This window comes from Strix aluco, chromosome 7 (genome assembly GCF_031877795.1).
Source record: "Strix aluco isolate bStrAlu1 chromosome 7, bStrAlu1.hap1, whole genome shotgun sequence".
Lineage (NCBI taxonomy): Eukaryota > Metazoa > Chordata > Aves > Strigiformes > Strigidae > Strix > Strix aluco.
The window spans coordinates 22,044,415-22,063,108 of NC_133937.1; positions in this window are offsets into that span (position 1 = coordinate 22,044,415).

Genomic DNA, 18,694 nt, shown 5'->3' on the forward strand with positions numbered 1-18,694 from the left:
AGGCAGACCTCTGGAGTCAATAGCTGGTTTTGTATGCTCAAAAGTAGAATATAAGAGCTTTGCTGAATCAATGGTGATTACAGAGAAAACAACAGCCTGCAGTAAAATTAAAGATCCCAGAAAGACACTAATTGTTGGCAAACAATGGCAACTATTAGCAAACACGAAAAACGATAATGTCAAGATACACAAAGTAATTATCTGCATGCAAAACTGCAGTATGAACCCTGTAGAGCGATAAATAAAATGCTTTGTTTCTGAAACTGGCCATTTCTCAACACTTAGATGCATGTGAACAAGTTGAAACATAAATCAAAGATATAAGCCAGGAGTCCTCAACACTGGTGCTAATAGTCTTTGAGAGTCTGGACCGGACAACACCTTTCAAATAAAAGATATTTCCATAACAGATGCTGTTTATTTTCTTTTACTTTCCTGTTGGCAAAGACACCAACTGACCAATTTATTTTTCACTGGTTTCAAGTTTTCTGTCTGTCCCTTCTGGTTGTAAACATCAGTGGAAAAACATTTATTTGTTTAGAGGTACTCTCTTGGGAAGACTGATAAAAGCTATTCTTCAAAAACCTAAAGCGTAGGCCAAATTTGAGAAGAAATTACCTTGGCGTTGCCAAGTTTTGTGATTTTCATCCTACCTCTTCAACATGCAGGACTTTTCATCCAGAGTAAGTGTTAAGAAAAGGAAATGTGAATCTTGGATTTTGTTTTCAGCCTCACTACTTACTGAAAGAAAACACATGAAAGCACCTGAGCAGCTCCTACCCTACCTCCTCTCCTGCTGCTTCTCTCCAGGCAGCAAGGACACTCCAGAGGGAAAAAAATGCATCAGTGCAAACTGGGACCATGGCGCTGCTGTGGACATGGTCATGGGCACTGAACACCAGCCTGGGTGCTGGTCGCATTACAGAAAAACAAGATTTATTTCATGTTTCCAGCCATTTTGGTGAATAAAAAAGATAGAAAATTTGTCCCAGACAAATTTGCTCAAAATTCAGAAGGGGAAAAAAGAGAGGGTAACAACTGTGGTGTTTTTGTTTTGTTATTTGAAAATATTGAAGAGAAAACTGAACTCCAGATGGCTGACTCATTAGCAAAGGTGCAAAATTAACAGTGTTCATTTCTCTTTGAAAATGCACATATTAGCCAGGAGCAAAGGGGATTTATTCCTTGTCTTCCTTATGAAATTATAGTCTACAACAGACACTAGCTTTGCAACTAAGTAGGTTCCTTTTATTAAACAAGAGCTGACTTGAGCAAATCTGTCAGCGAAACACCTGCAACACTTCCAACAAAGGAAAAAATGCCTGGCTCCATACTCAAACAAGTGATAAAAATTTTTCAACACATGATGTTTTCCTGTTGCTATGGTCTTCAACATCACCTGAGTGTCCTTGAAGTCTGTGGGCGATGTCAATTTAGAGGATTTCAGTGTGGCTGTTGCCCTAAACATTGGTCAGCCTTTGTCACCTTTGCCCAACGCAGTGAACAAGGCAGAAGGCATTATGCCTCCCTGACAGTTATGTTATGAAGTAGTTATACTGGAAGAACTGTCACTATCCTGTTACAGCTTTAATTCCTTTTCCCACCAGAAGTCCTATTTCAAGACCTCTCCCTCCAAGTGGATGATTTCTGCCTGAAGTTTAGCCTGTGTGGTCTCCTGCCAAATTCCTTTGTAGCGGAAGTTTGTGGCTAATCAGACAAGGCATTCAAATCACTCACATTTGGAAAAGCCATCCTTGCTTTCCTTGGGAAAGCACAACTTACAAATATCTTGTCTTAGAAAGTTTACATTTTTCATTTGCTTGCCCTCACAGGGAACTCCTGGGCAAAGTAGTGTGTAAGTTTGCAGGTGATTCTGCAGTTGTTTGCTACAGGTTTTTCTTAACTAATGAAAACTCTGAACTCCCTTCTCTGTGAAGAAGAAAATTCAAGAAAAGTTAATCCTCTGGATGGGAAAGCTTTACCTGGACCTTTCAAACTGCATGCAGGAGAGTTTGGTACCAGCCTGCTGTGGGAGCAGAGTGCTGCATTTCCCAAGCTCCTTGCACAATTCCAAACATAAATGGTCCCCGGCTGGGAAGAGGGTGGGGAACCAACCCCTGCTTGTTTCATCTGAGGAGTGTACACAGCCTGCTCTCCATGGACAGGAGGGTGGATAGGATGCTGCTAACATCTGGAGTATTCCACACAGTAATGTTGCCCTCACCTGTAATCATGCTGTATTTCACACTGCAAGCCCAGACAGCAGTAGCAGCGACTGTCTGATTCTCTGGTTGGCAAATCAGGAGCTCAAAGTCTTCCTGCTGAGCTGAGAAGCCAGTTAATAGCCAGGCTTTGGCCATTTCCAGATGGCATGACATGAGCTGGAGGAAGCTGATTACCAAGTAAGTGCAAATAGTTTATCAGGGAAATGATTTCCATCAACTGTCAAAACAGCAGTTTGCCACCAGGCTCCACAAGTTCACTGGAGAGAGATAACATCCATCATTCTGGGCTTGCCATTTCTTAGGAAGTGATTTACTCTTGATCACTTTGTCCTCATGTTCACCCATTGAACGCCCATTGAACACCCATTGCAGCCCAGTTGAAGAGGAACGATGCCTGGAGCAGTCAGCATGCAGAGAGCATCAGCTGTCTCCAATCTCCACAACATCCTCCTCATATGCTTCATCGCATAGCATTTATACACCCATCTCCAGTTGAGCTATACTGAAAAAGGAAAGCAAAACCAACCATTATAACAGCAGAGAAAAACTTCCAGTGTAGCCAGTGTTAAAATACAGGTCATGGACTATTGCTCCATGAGATGTCAGTACACAGGAAGGGCAGGACTCATTTAACAGCTTCTCACTATTTTCTTCCACCTCCATTGCTCAGCATGGGCTCCTAAGCCCTGCTGTCTGCACAATGCTATTATTTTCACCTCCTTTAATTTATCCTTCTCGCCACTGTTCAGTCTCAGTGTCCCACAAACACTAAATTTAACAAGCTCCTGTGAGGGTAGGGCAGCCCCCAGTTTACAGATAAAACAGCAAGGCACAGAGCTAAAGGCCAAAAGTAGCCATGCTGAGAAATCAAGGCCCTGGTTCTTCTGCCTGGTTTTAGACATCCACTTGAAGTGGGGTCATCATAGCTCCTTTACACTCCTTCCAGATTAACACTGATGGCAGACATCTACCTACATCTATCAGTCCTATGCCATCTTGAGTGCATGCACATGTTTTGGGAGATGATTTCCAGTCTTTACACTGTGTTTCTGGGATTTAACCAGCATTAGCCATTTAGCCACACTGATCTTGTAACAGCATCTTTCCAACTGCTCTGCAACACTGCACATCCCCTCCAGACAACCCCAAGCCACCACACAACTCTCCTTTTGTACACTCAACACATAAGTCGATGACAGTGATTAACCAGCCTCATATGCAACCAATTACCCAACTTTTCAGGCAAGTCCCCAAGACTCCACACTTCACTTTGGCTCCATAAGGCATTTTTATCATGATGGATAACCCATCTTCAGCACTGGGAAATTCCTCCTGGGACAGGTAACTTTCCTAGAGGTACAGACTGTTCGTGCAGCTCTCATAGGCATGCATAAAGCAAAGAGGAGGAATCTGTGAAAGGGCCAGAGCAGGTACAACTGCATGAATCTGACCAAAAGAAAGTGAATGGAGACTGATAGGAAGCAATGGCTCCTAGACCAATGAGCAGTCCTGGAAAGTGACAGATTTCCCATTACTTAAGATGATTAAAGGTAGTTTGGACAGAGTTCAGGAAGGAATAACTGCCCTTCATTTTTACATGCAACATGTGCCGAATAGCTATTATTTCAGCACTATGTTGCAGAACTGGCTTGCTGCTATAGCATTTGTTTTCTGTATTGTTGTTTTGCAGATATAATTTCAGCTGCACAGAAAAGCTATTTTTTACACATCTTAGTCTTGTTAGGTGGTAGAAAGTGGTATCCTACTCAGACCTGACCTTCAAAATCAGACAGACCCCTTCCGCTCCCTGTTGACAGGGTCTGCGGTCAGTGTTACAAAACCCTTCTAGGAAGAGCATTGAGATACAAGTGCAAATGCAAGTGAGCCTCCATATAAATATCATTATATTCCTTGGCACAAAGTTCACTGAGCCTTTTGGTGTAAATTGCATTTTCTTTCAATCAGAAAAGCATCAGAACTACAGCAAACACAAGTAAACATGTTAAACCAAGCAGAACGTTTATGTCCTCAAGGTCCTAGTATTCTAATTGCCCAAATCAGGAACTTAGCCAAACATATAACAGCCTTCTTTTGTCCTTCAGGATGCCTTTTCAAGGAAGAGGACAGTGGAGCTGATGGGATCTGGTGCTTTTCCTATTACAGGGTTGAAACACAGCCAGGACAAAGATGCCAGTCCTGAAGCCAGCATCAGGGTGTACCAGCACAACCCATACACACCGCTCTACAGACCTGTGCTAATGTCACAGCAGACTTGGAGGAGCACAAGATTTCCACAGATGCAACTTCCTCCTGCTGTGAGATGTCAAGGAAATTTTTTCCAATGACCTTGGGGTTTTGCTTCTACTTCATGGGAATGTTTGGGATGGTCAACTAAAGGGAGGATCCAATTCCCTTGAAACCAACCACGACCTCAACGACCTCGCTAAAACCCAGGTGTACACCTCCTTCAATAGCAGCTCTAGCCTTGCTGTCCTCGAGGAGCCACCACCACCAGCAGAGATAAGAGGCAGTTGTTCTTCAGAGTCTGCTCTGTATCACTTGAGAACAGATTGTTCCAATATGTTGTGTTGGTTTTATGAGACAGACGAGTGTCCACTGGGACATGAGGTGTAATTATAGTGCAATTTCAATTAAGAGTCAAACTGTGGTCCAATAAGGTAAAAAGGTCAGTGCTATATCTAGCAATGCAGCTGGATGGTGGTTTTGCACTTGGCTAAAAAATGAAGGGAAATCCTAACTGGGGCCAAAAATATCCCTGTCTTCAGTCATGATTTGCTGCCAAGCATCAATCCCAGAGCAAATTCTGAAAGGATATTTGCCTGGATTTACAGTTTAAACACCACATTACACACTCCTTTGTTTTAGCAGGTTCAGGCTGCAACCTCCACTCTTTCCAGAAAGCTTTTTTTTTTTTTCCTCCTTCCCAAGCTTTGATTACAAAATAACTAGCTGAAGAGATTCTCCTTCATAGTGAGAGTTTCTCAGCTGTCAAGTTTTAGATTGTAGCAAAAAAATCAACCCTAGCACACCGTCTTGATGTAGTTTAAATAAAGATTTAAGGAGCAGACACAGAAAAGAGACTTGCTAGTTTATCAACAGTGGGAAATTATCTCAGAGCACCTCCTAGGGGACGGAGTCTGAGAAAACATCTGGAAGGGAATTTGATGAAGCACTAACTAGGACAACAAATCGTTAGCATAGCATTCAAAAGGGAATGTCAGGGCAGCATAACTTGGTTGAGCTCTAAAAACCCTAGAAAATTCAATATACTCCAAGGTGTTGGACAGTGTTTAACATCAAAAGTCAAAAGCTGGGCCGAAGAGACATAAAAGGTACACAAAGCCAGCAGCTGAATAGGAGACCAGCTGAAAAAACAGAAGGAAAGCAGAGATCAGGTAAATTCAGATGGTGGCTGGGATTGGGACTGTAGGTGAGTCAGCCCCGTCATTGCAATTGTTTACTGGGGCTTATACAAATGGCTTAGGCCATTTACAGAGCACTCCATCTTTACCAGGATTCAAAGAAATATTAGATAGCAGGAAAATTCTTTTTCTTCAAATAGATCTTACCCTGGAAATAAATTCTTCCAAACTTTGGAACACCTGAAAATTCCATGTGGCTGCTTTTGCCCAGTCATAGATATGCAGGCAAATGACAACAGATTACAGATTTAATGAAATCCTCAATCTGGATTCTCGCATAGTGTCTGCAAATGTCCACACATGTCCATGAGTACTGCTAATCATAAGGAGACAGCAACAAGCTCTCCATCCCAGCCCCCTTTAAAAAAACCTCTGCCATCATCTGAAATACTATCTATCCTATTAAGTTTTTGGCAGCTACAAGTGGGAATCTGGTTTTAAAACTGGGCCGACTACAAGTTCAGAAATGTGTTCATGCAATTTTAAGTGCAAATAGCCTTTTAGCTTTATAGACATTTAAGAGGGCATCCAGAGGAGCAGCATCTTTGTGTAGCTTACTCCAGAAATAGAGGATGCAGCCTGTGGAAGGAAAGGCTGAGTCAGTCATGACAGCAATGAATTTTACATTGGACTGGAGTAGCAGGGCCTTTCCAAATAAGGCAGACTTCAGAAATAACTGGTGTTCATCTGATGTCCTCTAAAAAAAGATTCCCTTGGGCCAGGTGAAAAGAGACCTGGGCACAGAAAACTATGCCAGCAAGATATGGGCAGAGATAAAAAGGATCTGGAAGATAACATGAAAAGCAAAATACAAGACTCTGAACTTATCACCCCTAGATATTGTGGAAAAGGAACAAACCTTGAAAAAATTAAACAAGAGAATTGACATGTTATTACCTAAGTGACAATATCTGAGAAATTGCAATGGACATAGGGTCACACTAACTGTCCACATCTCCAGTGGCCCTGACAGCAAATTATGGGTAGAATCAAACTAATCTGCTCCTTCTGGCATGGGCAACATTTTCACCCTGTTCAATAACACTGATCAAAAATTGAATAGCTCAGAGCTGCCTCTTATCCGAGCTAACTTTCTTCCAAGAAACCTTTGACAAAGTAGACAGTGCCTCCACAGCAGATCTCACATTTCTTATTTATCTAGGCTTTCCAGAAAGCTGCCAAAGAAGTTTTAATCTCTGATCAGAAATTAACTGATTTGATCTTGCTCACACTAGTTGTCTGAATTGCCATCAACATGTACCATGGAAAAAGGAAATCACTGGGAGAACTGCCTAATGCTTTTGAATACAGTAAGAGTGTGTCTCCCAAATATACTCATGTGCAATTGATAAGACAAATGTAGCAGCAGATCCCACATTTTGTTGGTAAAGGTTTTAGAAGACATAAAACCATGGGCAATCCCATCATAGTAGAGAAAGGCATCTTACAAACTGCTGATGAGTTCAGTTTTTTGGGAAACACCTTTTATTAGCACTGGAAATACACCAACAGTATATTTTGTGAGGCAAAGGCAAGTGCTGATTTCTGGAGACTCATGACAACTGTAACATTATTACAGTGTCAGCACTGAGACAGAAATCTCTAGCAGCAATGAAGAAACAATACTCTATCCAGCTCACAGTTATGGTGCCTGAGCCAGAAATATGGACAGAATAAAGAATGAAAAAATTTGCGAGTGTGCATGACTGCCCACAGCTGCACAAAATGTGGAGAAAGCTGCCTTGTTTCAAAGTTGCTGTATAAAAAGGCTCATCACTTGAACTCTGCTTTGGTGATCCCCAAGTCAAAAGGAAGAGAAGCTGCTCCTTAGGGGCACAGAGCAAAAATGATGGAGACAGCAAGTTTACACACCAACAACTTGAAGAAATTAAAGGAACAACCCAGGAAAGTATTGACTAGCATTTCTCAGCCTTCTGCACCTGACAGTGCAAGCCGCCAATTGGTTTGGATATCTTGCTATTTCCAGTCTGATGTGACATGGGAAACAAAACTTCTCCTTGTCCTGACTGCTATCTGAATCCAGCATTTAAATCCCAAAGGAAGAGGGTTCCTTAAAGATGCTGGTTTCCTAACCCTACAAGACACATACTGAACAACACCCAGAGCTCTATCTAATTAACCTTTTATCTCTTAAGCTCTCTGCCCTTTTATTGGAATCAAACCATGAAAACACTGCTCTTGCTCCTGCACCTGGTTTTCCATCCTTCTCTGTGATCCCAGTGCCTTTGGCCGAGAGTTTGAATTCCCATCTCCTCCAGGCCAGCCCCATGCATTCAACTTCCCTGCAGCCTGACAGCCAGATGTGGAGCTCAGCCTCAGGGCCACTTCACTTTCTTTTTCACTCAGACTGAAGAGCTGCATCAGCAACTGACATCTATTTGGTTATATTTTTTTAATCATTTGACTTGCATACATGTGATCAACAGGAAAGTGCTCACAGCTGCTGAAAAAAGCAGACAAAAGAGAATCTCCAGATTGCCCTGTGGATGCAACAAGGGAGCCAGGACTCAATTTCTCAACAGGAATGCCTCCAGATCACACTGGACACAAGAATCAGTCCAGGAAGCCAAGCTGCTGTACACAAACCATAAACTATCTTGTCAGCACACAGAACTCATCCTGCCCAACTTTCTAAATAACCCAGACCCACAATGTTGTTTTGAGTCTCTAGAGCTCTGCCAACGTTTCCTGGACCGCCTGTCTCCAGCTGTCAATATATTGAGACCCATATTCTCCATACATTCATGTTTCAAAGGCAGAAGCTGGGAATGAAAGTGTTACCCACTTCTAAAGCCTTCCCTGAACAGAGGTACCCACACAGTGCCAGAACAAGCAGCAGCTTACCACCATTCCCATTATACAGATAACAAACCTGTTGAGCAGAAGGAGTTTGTTGCTCCCAACAACTCCCTAAAGCACCTGATGCAGACATGGCAGCATAGCACACCAGGTAGGCTACTACCTGTGGGACACCAGCAACCTGAGTATACAATGCAGGAAATAATCTAACACCTGCAGCAAGAAATGCAAGGGGATGAATACATTTTATGCAATTTATATCAAGGGGTCCTTAAAACTCCTGTCTAAGACACTTAGGAAAACTAGAAAATTATAGCAACCTTGGGAATATTTTCCTGTTTCTGGGCAGAGAGAGGTTAGTTAACTACAGCCCTGGACACATCAGTTACATGCAGTTACACAGACTCAGCTCAGAATCTGTTTACACAGGCTAGGAGTACAAGTCATGGATTTGGGTTGTAGCTTTTCTTTGTACAGCCCTCATCCAGGTTTCAGAGCTCTTCAATATTAATAATAATGTAAAAGTAAATTAGATAAAAGATAGCAGAGCAGAAGCCAGAAGAGCAGAAAAGAGACAGCAGTACACCCAGTGCTTCCAGTCTGGTTACAAACCATGGTGGATAGCAAAGTTTCCAAATTATTTTGAAATGTTGGAGTGCTGCAGGGATAACATGATGGATTTAGACTCAAGACACTGAGGAACTATGCAAGAAAACAAAGCCTTTGATTTACACTCAAGTAAATCATCCTCTGGATTAATCTGCCCAGCTCTGAGATAACATGCAAATTTTTTTTACACGGCCTAACATAAACAAATCCTCCATGTGCAGTGAATGATGGGGCAGCAAAAAGGAAAGCAGTTTGGGAGCATGTACTTTCCAAGGAACGGAAAAACACTTTGTCATTCACTCTGAGTTTGGCTTTCAGAAGTGCTGCCAGGGCACTGAATGTTTGATATAATCAGTCTGCTACCAAGAGCTTCATTTAAGCACAGAGAGCTGCCTGCATGCTGGGTGATTCCCAAAACAACAGGGGGTCTGGGTAACATCACCTCTCCCACTTCTGCTCTCCCTCAGCTAAACATGACAGAGCAATTGTGCTGAGGGCTCCAGTCCGATGAAGCTAGTGGGACTCATGCAACTGCATAAACTGGCATTACTGGTGCCCAGGGGATACAAGGCTATGAAGGAAGACTTGGAATTTTTCAGCAGCAAATGAAATGAGACTTCACAACTGGGTATCGTGTACTTTTTTTTCCCATCTTCTGCCATCAGCAGAATCAATCTGATGTTTCACTGCTTGTTGCAGAAACAGGACATAGTGCTGCAATATGGACCAAGGTGGGATGGATTCTTGTTTAACCTGCACAGACCTTACAGAAAAACAAAAAAAGGTCTTGATTTCTGTTCCCAAATTTTATGAAGAGTAAATTTTACCTCAGCAGTAACATGCTCCCTCCCAGTCCTGGCTGGACTCAGCTCTTCTTTGCCCTTACACTCCAGCCTCTTCCTCCAGGCTGCTGGGGGGCTGACTGCCCACCCTGGTGTTCTCTCCCCATCAAGCTTTGTCCAAGGAAGGAGGCAGCTCCTTCGGGCTGGTTCTGAGCACAGCCCCTGCTGCAGAGCCCGTTGCCTCCAGGCTGTGAGCACACAGGTGCTGAGCTCTGCTGGGGGAGAAGATCTCAGCTCCACAGTTGTCTGCTTCCAAATCCCTGCTGTGTCTGTTTGTTTTCTTCACTAGTAATGTTTTAGGAACAGCTGAGCACTCGGATTCCCCTTTCCCTGGGACTGAAAACCAAGCAAACCCAGCTAGCACACACAGCTGCTCCTTCATCTAGAAAGAACAGTGTTTTGCATCTGGCTAGGACACTCCTCAAAAGCATGGTGAGAAAAAACACTTGGATATGAGTCAATTAACACAACAAAAGACACTTGGAAGTAATAATTTGCATGCATGCTAAATGCTATCCCTGCAGCCAGGTCTTCTGCCTTTCTATTCGTTTCTATTCCACACATTTTCTTTGTGCAAGGAAAACCTATCTATTCTCAGCACATCTCAGGCAACACACCACTTCCTAAAGACCTCTTGTTGGGGTAGCCAAATGCCCAAGTTAGCAATATGGGTTCTTCAAGCAGTTCCTCCTCAATGGTGCATTGAGCAGATTCCTATCACTGGCATGCCTTTGCCAAGTGACTGCAAGTGTATTGCACTGTAGATCACAGGTGATGAGTGACAGTATAACAGTTTTTGGCACTTAGTCTGATGCACTCCAACATCTTTCTTCACATGGCTACACTGAACTGCCTTGAAGTCTTTATACTATTGAAGCAATAGTTGTTATACACCTTTGTGGAAACTGAGGCACAGACCTACACTGACCATCCCAAGGGCACCCCCACCTGCTCACAAAGGTGGGATTGGAAAGCAAACCCAGATCTGCCAACTCTCAAAACTCTGGCTTCAGCAACAAACCACCCAATCACAAGCAAAATCACTAGGATAGCAAGAGATTCAAGTCTTGTAGCTCTCAAGTCCATTCAAATTGAAGCAGGTCTTGGCTGAAGATGAGGTTCAGTGCTGCCAAGAGGGAGGTTTCCCACACCTGAAGCAGGGCATAAAGGGCTCCATTTTACACCCCTTTCCAGCAATAGCAGAAGAAACAGCCAGGAAGTTACAGGCATCAGCACATTATGTGGAAAGCTAAAAGAATCAAGTGAAATAACTCATGCCAGTTATTTTACAATGCCCCTGGCCGTCAACTACTGCACTATGAACAGACCGATGGGGAGAGTGGAAGAAGCAGACACCATCTCTAGCTCAACAGCTCCATTGTAACCAGCCAACTGCTTAATAGGGAGATACTAGATTTGGGGAGTTCTTAGACAAGTACAGAATTAGGTTAGTTAACATGCCTAAGTTTACATCTGTCCCAGAAGGCCACATTTCCTGTACTACAAGCCCCACAAGAAGGGGAAATTAGGTTTTTTCCTTCATCAATGTCTGGCTCTGTTCCAGAGGCTTTGGGTTTTGTCCCTGCAGGCGCTTTCCTGGGGAAGATAATTCCTTGAGGTCTACTTTCTCTTTGTGCTTGGTCTTTAGCTAAGCAAGGGTTACAGAGAGGTCCCAGCCCCATCTTCTGGAGGTCTCCAAGGCTGAGGCTGGCCAGGATGCATGCAGAGACTAGTCTGGCACTGCATCAGGAAGCATCTTGCTGGTAGACACCCTCAAAGCAGGCAATTGCACAGCAGCTGATCTGCAGTTGCCCACTCTGCTCCCTCTGGAGAAGGACACCAGGACAGGAGCTGGCCCCAACGCATCCTCATGAGGCACTAAGTACGTACACCCCAGAGGTGCCAGCCTGGACTCAGAGCCGCTGTGAAGCTGAAACTCCTCGTTCACATACCACATCCTGAAGTTGTGTTACAGGGTCCTCACCAGCTTGTAGGTGTAGGAAATCAGACTCCTTCCCTCCTAGACAGTGTGGTTGACACCCCCTCCCCAAAATCTCAAGTTTAGCCAGAAGGCTAATGGGGAAGGAGCTGGAGTCATCTCTTATCCTGTCCTCCTCTATATATGTAATTTCAGGCTGAAAACTGTGTGAGCAGCAGAATAAGCCCCTGAGAATAATCTAGTGACTATGGGTGACCTTATCCCTGCAGCACATTGTTAACAAATTAATTCACTTCAAGATAAAGTTTTAATAGATTCTGACTTCCAGCATCAGAAAGACCTTTTTTAACAGCCACATGGCCTGGCAGCCTGCTCCTTTGTTCATGCAATGCCTGCATGAACTCCTCAATAGAGTCAATGACAAGAATCACAGAATACCAGGTTGGAAGGAACTTCAAGGACCATCTGGTCCAACTTTTCTTGGCAAAAGCACAGTCTAGACAGGATGGCCCAGCACCCTGTCCAGCTGAATCTTAAAAGTGTCCAATGTTGGGGAATCCACCACTTCCCTGGGGAGATTATTCCAGTGGCTGATTGTTCTCATTGTGAAAAATTTCCCTCTTGTGTTCAATCGGAATCTCCCCAGGAGAAACTTGTACCCATTACCCCTTGTCTTTTCCATGTGACTCCTTGTAAAATGGGAGTCTCCATCTTCTTTGTAGTCACCCTTTAAATACTGGAACATGGTAATAAAGTCTTCCTAAGCCTTCTTTTCTCAAGGCTGAACAAACCCAACTCTCCCAGCCTTTCCTCATATGGCAGGCTTCCCAGTCCCTTGATCATCTTTGTGGCCCTCCTCTGGACTCTCTCCAGCCCATCCACATCTTTTTTGTATAGCAGAGACCAAAACTGAACACAGTGTTCCAGGCGTGGCCTGACAAGTGCCGAGTAGAGTGGGATGATGACTCCTTTATCTCTGCTGGTGATGCCCTTGTTGATGCAGCCCAGCATCCTGTTGGCTTTCTTTGCTGCTGTAGCACACTGTTCACTCATATTGAGCTTGTTGCCCACCAGGACCCCAGGTCCCTTTCCACAGAGCTGCTCCCCAGCTGGGTAGATCCCAGTCTGTGCTGCTCTCCTGGATTGTGTTTTCCCAGGTGCAAGACCTTACACTTGTCCTTGTTGAACTTCATAAGGCTCTTGTTAGCCCCCTCTTCCAGCCTATCCAGGTCTTCCTGCAGAGTGGCTCTCCCTTCCGAAGTGTCCACTTCCCCACTCAGTTTGGTATCATCGGCAAACTTCATCAGAGTACACTTGATCCCATCATCCAGATCACTTATGAAGATATTAAACACTCTGGGCCCAATATCAATCCCTGGGGGACCCCACTTGTGACAGTTGCCAGTTTGAAAAAGAGCTGTTTACCATCACCATCTGGGTGTGACCTGTCAGCCTGTTCCCCACCCACCACACAGATCACTTGTCTAGACCGTAATGCATCAGTTATTGAAAGCCTTGGAGAAATACAGGTGGACAATGTCCACCGCTCACCACATGTTAATCGAGCAGATTACTTTGTCATAGACACAACTATTCATCCCTCTGATCTTGGGCAACTCACTTCACTTCTACATATATTTTAACTTGACTGACAGAAAAATAAATTTTATATGTAACAGAAAACTGATAAGCAGATAATGCCTTTAAGGGCTCTATTACACAATAAAGCCTAATATGCTTTGAGGCTATTTTGTACTTTTCAATACCAATGTAGCAACAATTTGCCATTGATTTCGACAGAAGCAGGCTCATTTAAATTTTAAATCATTTAAATTGCACCAAAGCTTTGTGGAGAACAGCATAATTCTGGTATGACACCATGGACAACAGCAAAAGTAGAGATAAACTAACAGGCCTGGGGGAGTGGAAAACACCTTCAGTCACATGGTAGTAGTGTCCTTCTGTTCCTGGTTTGTGTGACATTTTTAACAAAATGTAATGCAATTCATAAATAAAGGTTCTGCTAAAGTTAAGTTTGAGGTATGACATGCAGGACTTGGCAGGGCTGTGGAAGCAATACATGGTGGAGTCCATGTCCAGCTGGGATAGTGACAGAGTCCTCCAAGAAAGGCACAAACAGTGTCTGTACATGCCAAAAGGAGGCACAAGAGAACCAAGGGGTTCCATAAAATGTTAGGGAGGAGAAAATTTCAGGGTGTGAAGGAGGAAAGACTGCACATGTAAGTCAGACAAGTCTTCCATGCAGGAACCCCAAATGGCATGAAAACTTTGTGACCCTGCGTTGGCCTAAGCAGCAGCAACCAGCATCATCCCACTGCACATGGCACAACTCTCAACCCAAGTAGCCCAAGCTTGAGCATATGAGCAGGCAGCATCTCAGACCCAGGACAGATCAGTTAGCAAATGTATAGAAAGAGTCATGTTCCCCCAGGCCTTCCACAGGGGCTTAGGAAAGGGTAAGGAATGAGTCAAGGAGACAAGCTCAGGCAGCACAGGGAGATGACAAGCCTTGGCTGCTTGCTGGGTTGACAACACCAGCAGGACTCAGTCATCAGCTGCAAGCAGAACCCGAGACAGAGCAGCCAGGAGAGAACTCAGTGGGCTGGAGCTGTGTAGGAGAAGGACAGCATGAAGGAGACATTGCAATTCCTCTGTTCAGAAAGGCTGAATTACGCAGTGCTCCTGGGATCCAAGGGTCAAAGCTAAAAGCTGCTCATGTGGCAGCAGTCAGTCTTCAGCAAGAAGCACCACAGGGCTTCAGGAGAGAGATTGCTATTAGGTGGGTCACACACAGAATAAACCTCTTAACTGCTACAGCCACAATTGAGAAAGCAACCAAGGAGAACAGCATTTCTGCAAACCTACTTCAGCTTCACTGAATTTGCATCACTACATAATACAGGTCACAAATAAAGAGCAAACAATACCTTTTAACAAATGAAACATTTACACCTCTTAAAGACATTCCTGAAGTACAGGTTTGCTTCCAAGCATTAACAGGAAAAAAAGGGATCCCCTTTCCTGAACCATCCATCTGCACTCACTCTCTACCCCAACAGCTGTAGAGCTTCAGTTCTGCCTAATACCTCTCCAGATTTATTGGATGCCCAGCTAGAAAGCTCTGATTGTTCCCTGTTGCAGTATTTTGCCATGGGTGAGGAATGTGGGAGGGATCCATGATATTTTTATGACTATTATATGACCTTCTGTTAACTTGATGAGATAACTCAGAGGGCCCTCCCTGAGAAGAGGGCAAGGATCCCTTGAAATGGATGCTCATGGAGAAACATAAAGGTCAAACCAACAGTGGAGCCTGAATGCTGGTAGGAGTTTTAATTATGAATTATTAATCTAGCTACTATAGGTTGCTATTTTGGGAGCTGCTAAATTAACATGGAAGAAACAGGAGGATCATCTCAAAAGATAGGGCACTTCTGCCTCCTGCCAGTAAGGGATGTGAAATTTTTAAGTCCTGGATCTGAAACAGCAGTAATTTGTGGTGCTTGGTTTATCAAGGTCACACAGCACCAAAGCAAAACCTTGCCTTCACTTCACTTCTGTCTCTCCTCATGCCAGGGGGAAAGCTAATCTCCCAGAATTCCTCTCACCAGGACAGATTAGATTACTTTTAAAAGGGTATCATCTTCCCTCAGTTCACTTTCCATAGTCTGGAGAGTAAAATTTGGTGGTTTCTGATTAGAGATGCATAATGTAACATTCTCTCATAAGAAAATGTTGCCTTGTTAAGCTGAGAGTTTTGCAAGCAAACATGATTCTAAAGCAAGAATAACAAATTAAAAGTGGAAATATCAGATTAAGAGATCTTTAATTCATTAAAAGAGAATTTCACCTCCTCTTAAGACCTCCCTTTTCTGCCTGACTTTCTGAAAAATGTTAAAATTTCCTTTGACTTTTATGCCAGAGTTGAAACAAAGTTTGCCATAGGCTATAGGAAATTCACAGTCCTGCAGTCTCCACCATAGGAAATACCATACCTGTTAACTGAAAAATGCTGCCATGGCTATTCCATAAAGGCATTAAGCCACTGAACCAGTAAGTGAAATTTGTATCTGCTGACATTCCTGAGAGGCAAGCTAAGCCCCAGCTCCTTTCAGGGCTCAGGAGACCCCAGTGTGGAAGGGAAAACCCCATTCCCAGGAGAGCAGAGCAACTGTGAGGTGCTGGGGGCTTGCAGAGGGGGAGGGTTTCAGCACCTTTTCTCACCAGAGCACTGCAGTATCACAGCCTGGACACTCAGCAATTAGCTCCCTGGAAACACTGCTGCTCACACCAACCAGATGCAAAGCCTACCTGAACCTCAAAACCCTGCTCATTTCCCCCAGTTTTTGCCTGCAAAGCACAAAACAGTCCAGGGAGCCTTGCACCATCAACAAGTTTTTTTGGGAAAAAAAAAAAGGTACCTTTTCATTCTCTTCATAATTAAAGTGCTTCTCATCAGAGGGCACGAGGGCAATTTACCTCCTCAAGGGGAGGGGGTTGCTGGCATTCAGCTAATGGAAACAGGCTGCTGGCTAGCGGGTGGTCCACAAGCCCTGTTTGTTTGTGTAGGGAGCGATCCCAGCCATGGCAGGTAAGCAGCATGCTGCCTTTGCTGCTCTGAGTAACTACACTCACAAACTACCTCAGTCAGCTATACAAAATCTACTGAGGATGAGACTACTGAGACGAATTTAGGACTGTTTACACCACCAGCTTGGGTGAGGAGCACCATCTCCCCCAAGGACGCCAACACCACCAGCAGAGGCCTCATTGCTGCAGGATGGCCAGAGAAACAGACCCTGGAACTGGAAGGAGAGTTATATAGTTCAGACTCATGAAAATTTCATTTCATCTGCTGTAATTGCTAAAGGAAGGAATGAGTTGCACTGAGCGCAGCAGTTCTACCAAATCTGTTTATGGTAGGAAAAAAAGGTCTTTCAGCTGGGACCAAAGCTATTTGTGGACAGAACCTGGATCCAGCAGGCCTTTCAGTAGAAAAGTCACTAGAGTTGCAGCAAGCTGTATGCCAGATGAGGTATCACCTGGCCTCAGACACTCCCCAGGAGCGCTTGCTCATTGCAGCTACCAAGCCCCACAATTTCCAGTGGAGCCAGACACAGCACAAACTCCTGCCTGATCTGCCACACACTCAGCAGCACAGCTCTAACCCCCAGAGTAGTGCCCTCCTGGATGAGACCTTCAGAGCCAGCCTTTCACCCAGGTATCTCTAGCTCCTACTGCCAGGCAGATCCTATTTACAAGCTGCTATTTTGATGGAGGAAAAAAAAAAAAAAAAAAAAAAGAGAAAAAACCAAATCAACCATGAGGTGATCAATTTGGTTGGAACCTCCAAGACCAAAAAAATGGCAACCCAGGAGGCAGCACAGCTGCTCTGAGCACACACCCATACCTCCAGACCCAGCTATCAAGTGACAGCAGCAATAGAGGGGTACAGCTCATCCCCTGATACCTCAAAGCCCACTTCCCAAACCATACTGGCTGCACCCAGTTTAGAGCTACCTTCTCCACAGGAACAAACACCTCCCTACAAAACCTATTTGGCTGCTGCCTTTGATATTTAAGTATCCTGCTGTGCTCCCATCAGCCACCACAGCCAGCCTAGCCCACCCTTCACCTGAGAGGTGACCTCCTCCCTGGTTCTCCCAGGTGAACCCAATCTTGGCTCCTAAAACCCCAACCACAATTCCCCCAGGAGCAGCCTGGGAAGCAGGAAAAGGCTGGGGAAAGAAACAAACACATGGATGCCAGCCAGTAGATGAGTGACAATATCTATTTGTAGCCTCACATCACAGTTTAAATGCTGGGATAATCCCATAACAATATGCTGGGAACACTTCTGGAGGGCACAACGGCAACCTGTGTTTGGGCAAGCTGCGGCGGTGCACAGTATAAAGTGAAGTTCATGATCAGATACAAATATGCCATGCTCAGGCACGTGGTGTGTTTGCGTAACAATGTGCCTGAAACATGGCTTTCTTTTTAATGGGAACAATTTGTTAAAGGGTTTGTACCTCAAAACGAGTTATAACTTTGTGCTTTAATAAGAATGATTCTCCCTAGTTACCATCCAGAAACAAGGCAATGCTACCTGGTTTGAAACATCCCCCAAATAACAACAGAGAGAAGAAGGTCCAAGCAAAGAGTTTGTTAACAATACACAGGCTGAAAGCCATCTGATTTTTTCATGAGGTAGAGTTGGAGAAAGAGGTAAGAAAATTTCATGCATCTTTGGAGATTTTAATCTGGTTTTTGCTGCAATTCTGACTCAAAAATATACCATGAGCTGTAGTACAAGCTCAGCAAGACCATGTTCACAGAAGATCCTCTGCTGAAGTCTGTCTACCTCTCACTGATCTTAACTGAGAACTTCTGAGGAATGTTTGTTTTGACCAACTTTACACAAACATTTCCTGTGAAGAAGACAAACGCAAATCTGAGACAAGTTACTTGTTATTTGGCACCAAAATCTGGTCTGAAGCCACTCCTCAAACTCTACCCTGTTGCCCACAAGCTGACTAGATCTTTCCCCTGCCACCCTCAACGGGCATCACTATGCTGGCAAGGGGAGAGGGCAATCCAGCATCTGCACCATGCCCAGAACAATTGAGCAACAGTCCTGTCTAATGTTTAATTGTTATTAAGTATTCCCAGCTGAAAAGAGAATGCTGCCCCACAGCGTGCTTCTAGTAAACGAAAGAAGACAAATGCATACCAGACACAGGGATGTGGGAGGAGGAGGAATGCATAATCAGCTCCCAACTGTCATCACATGGT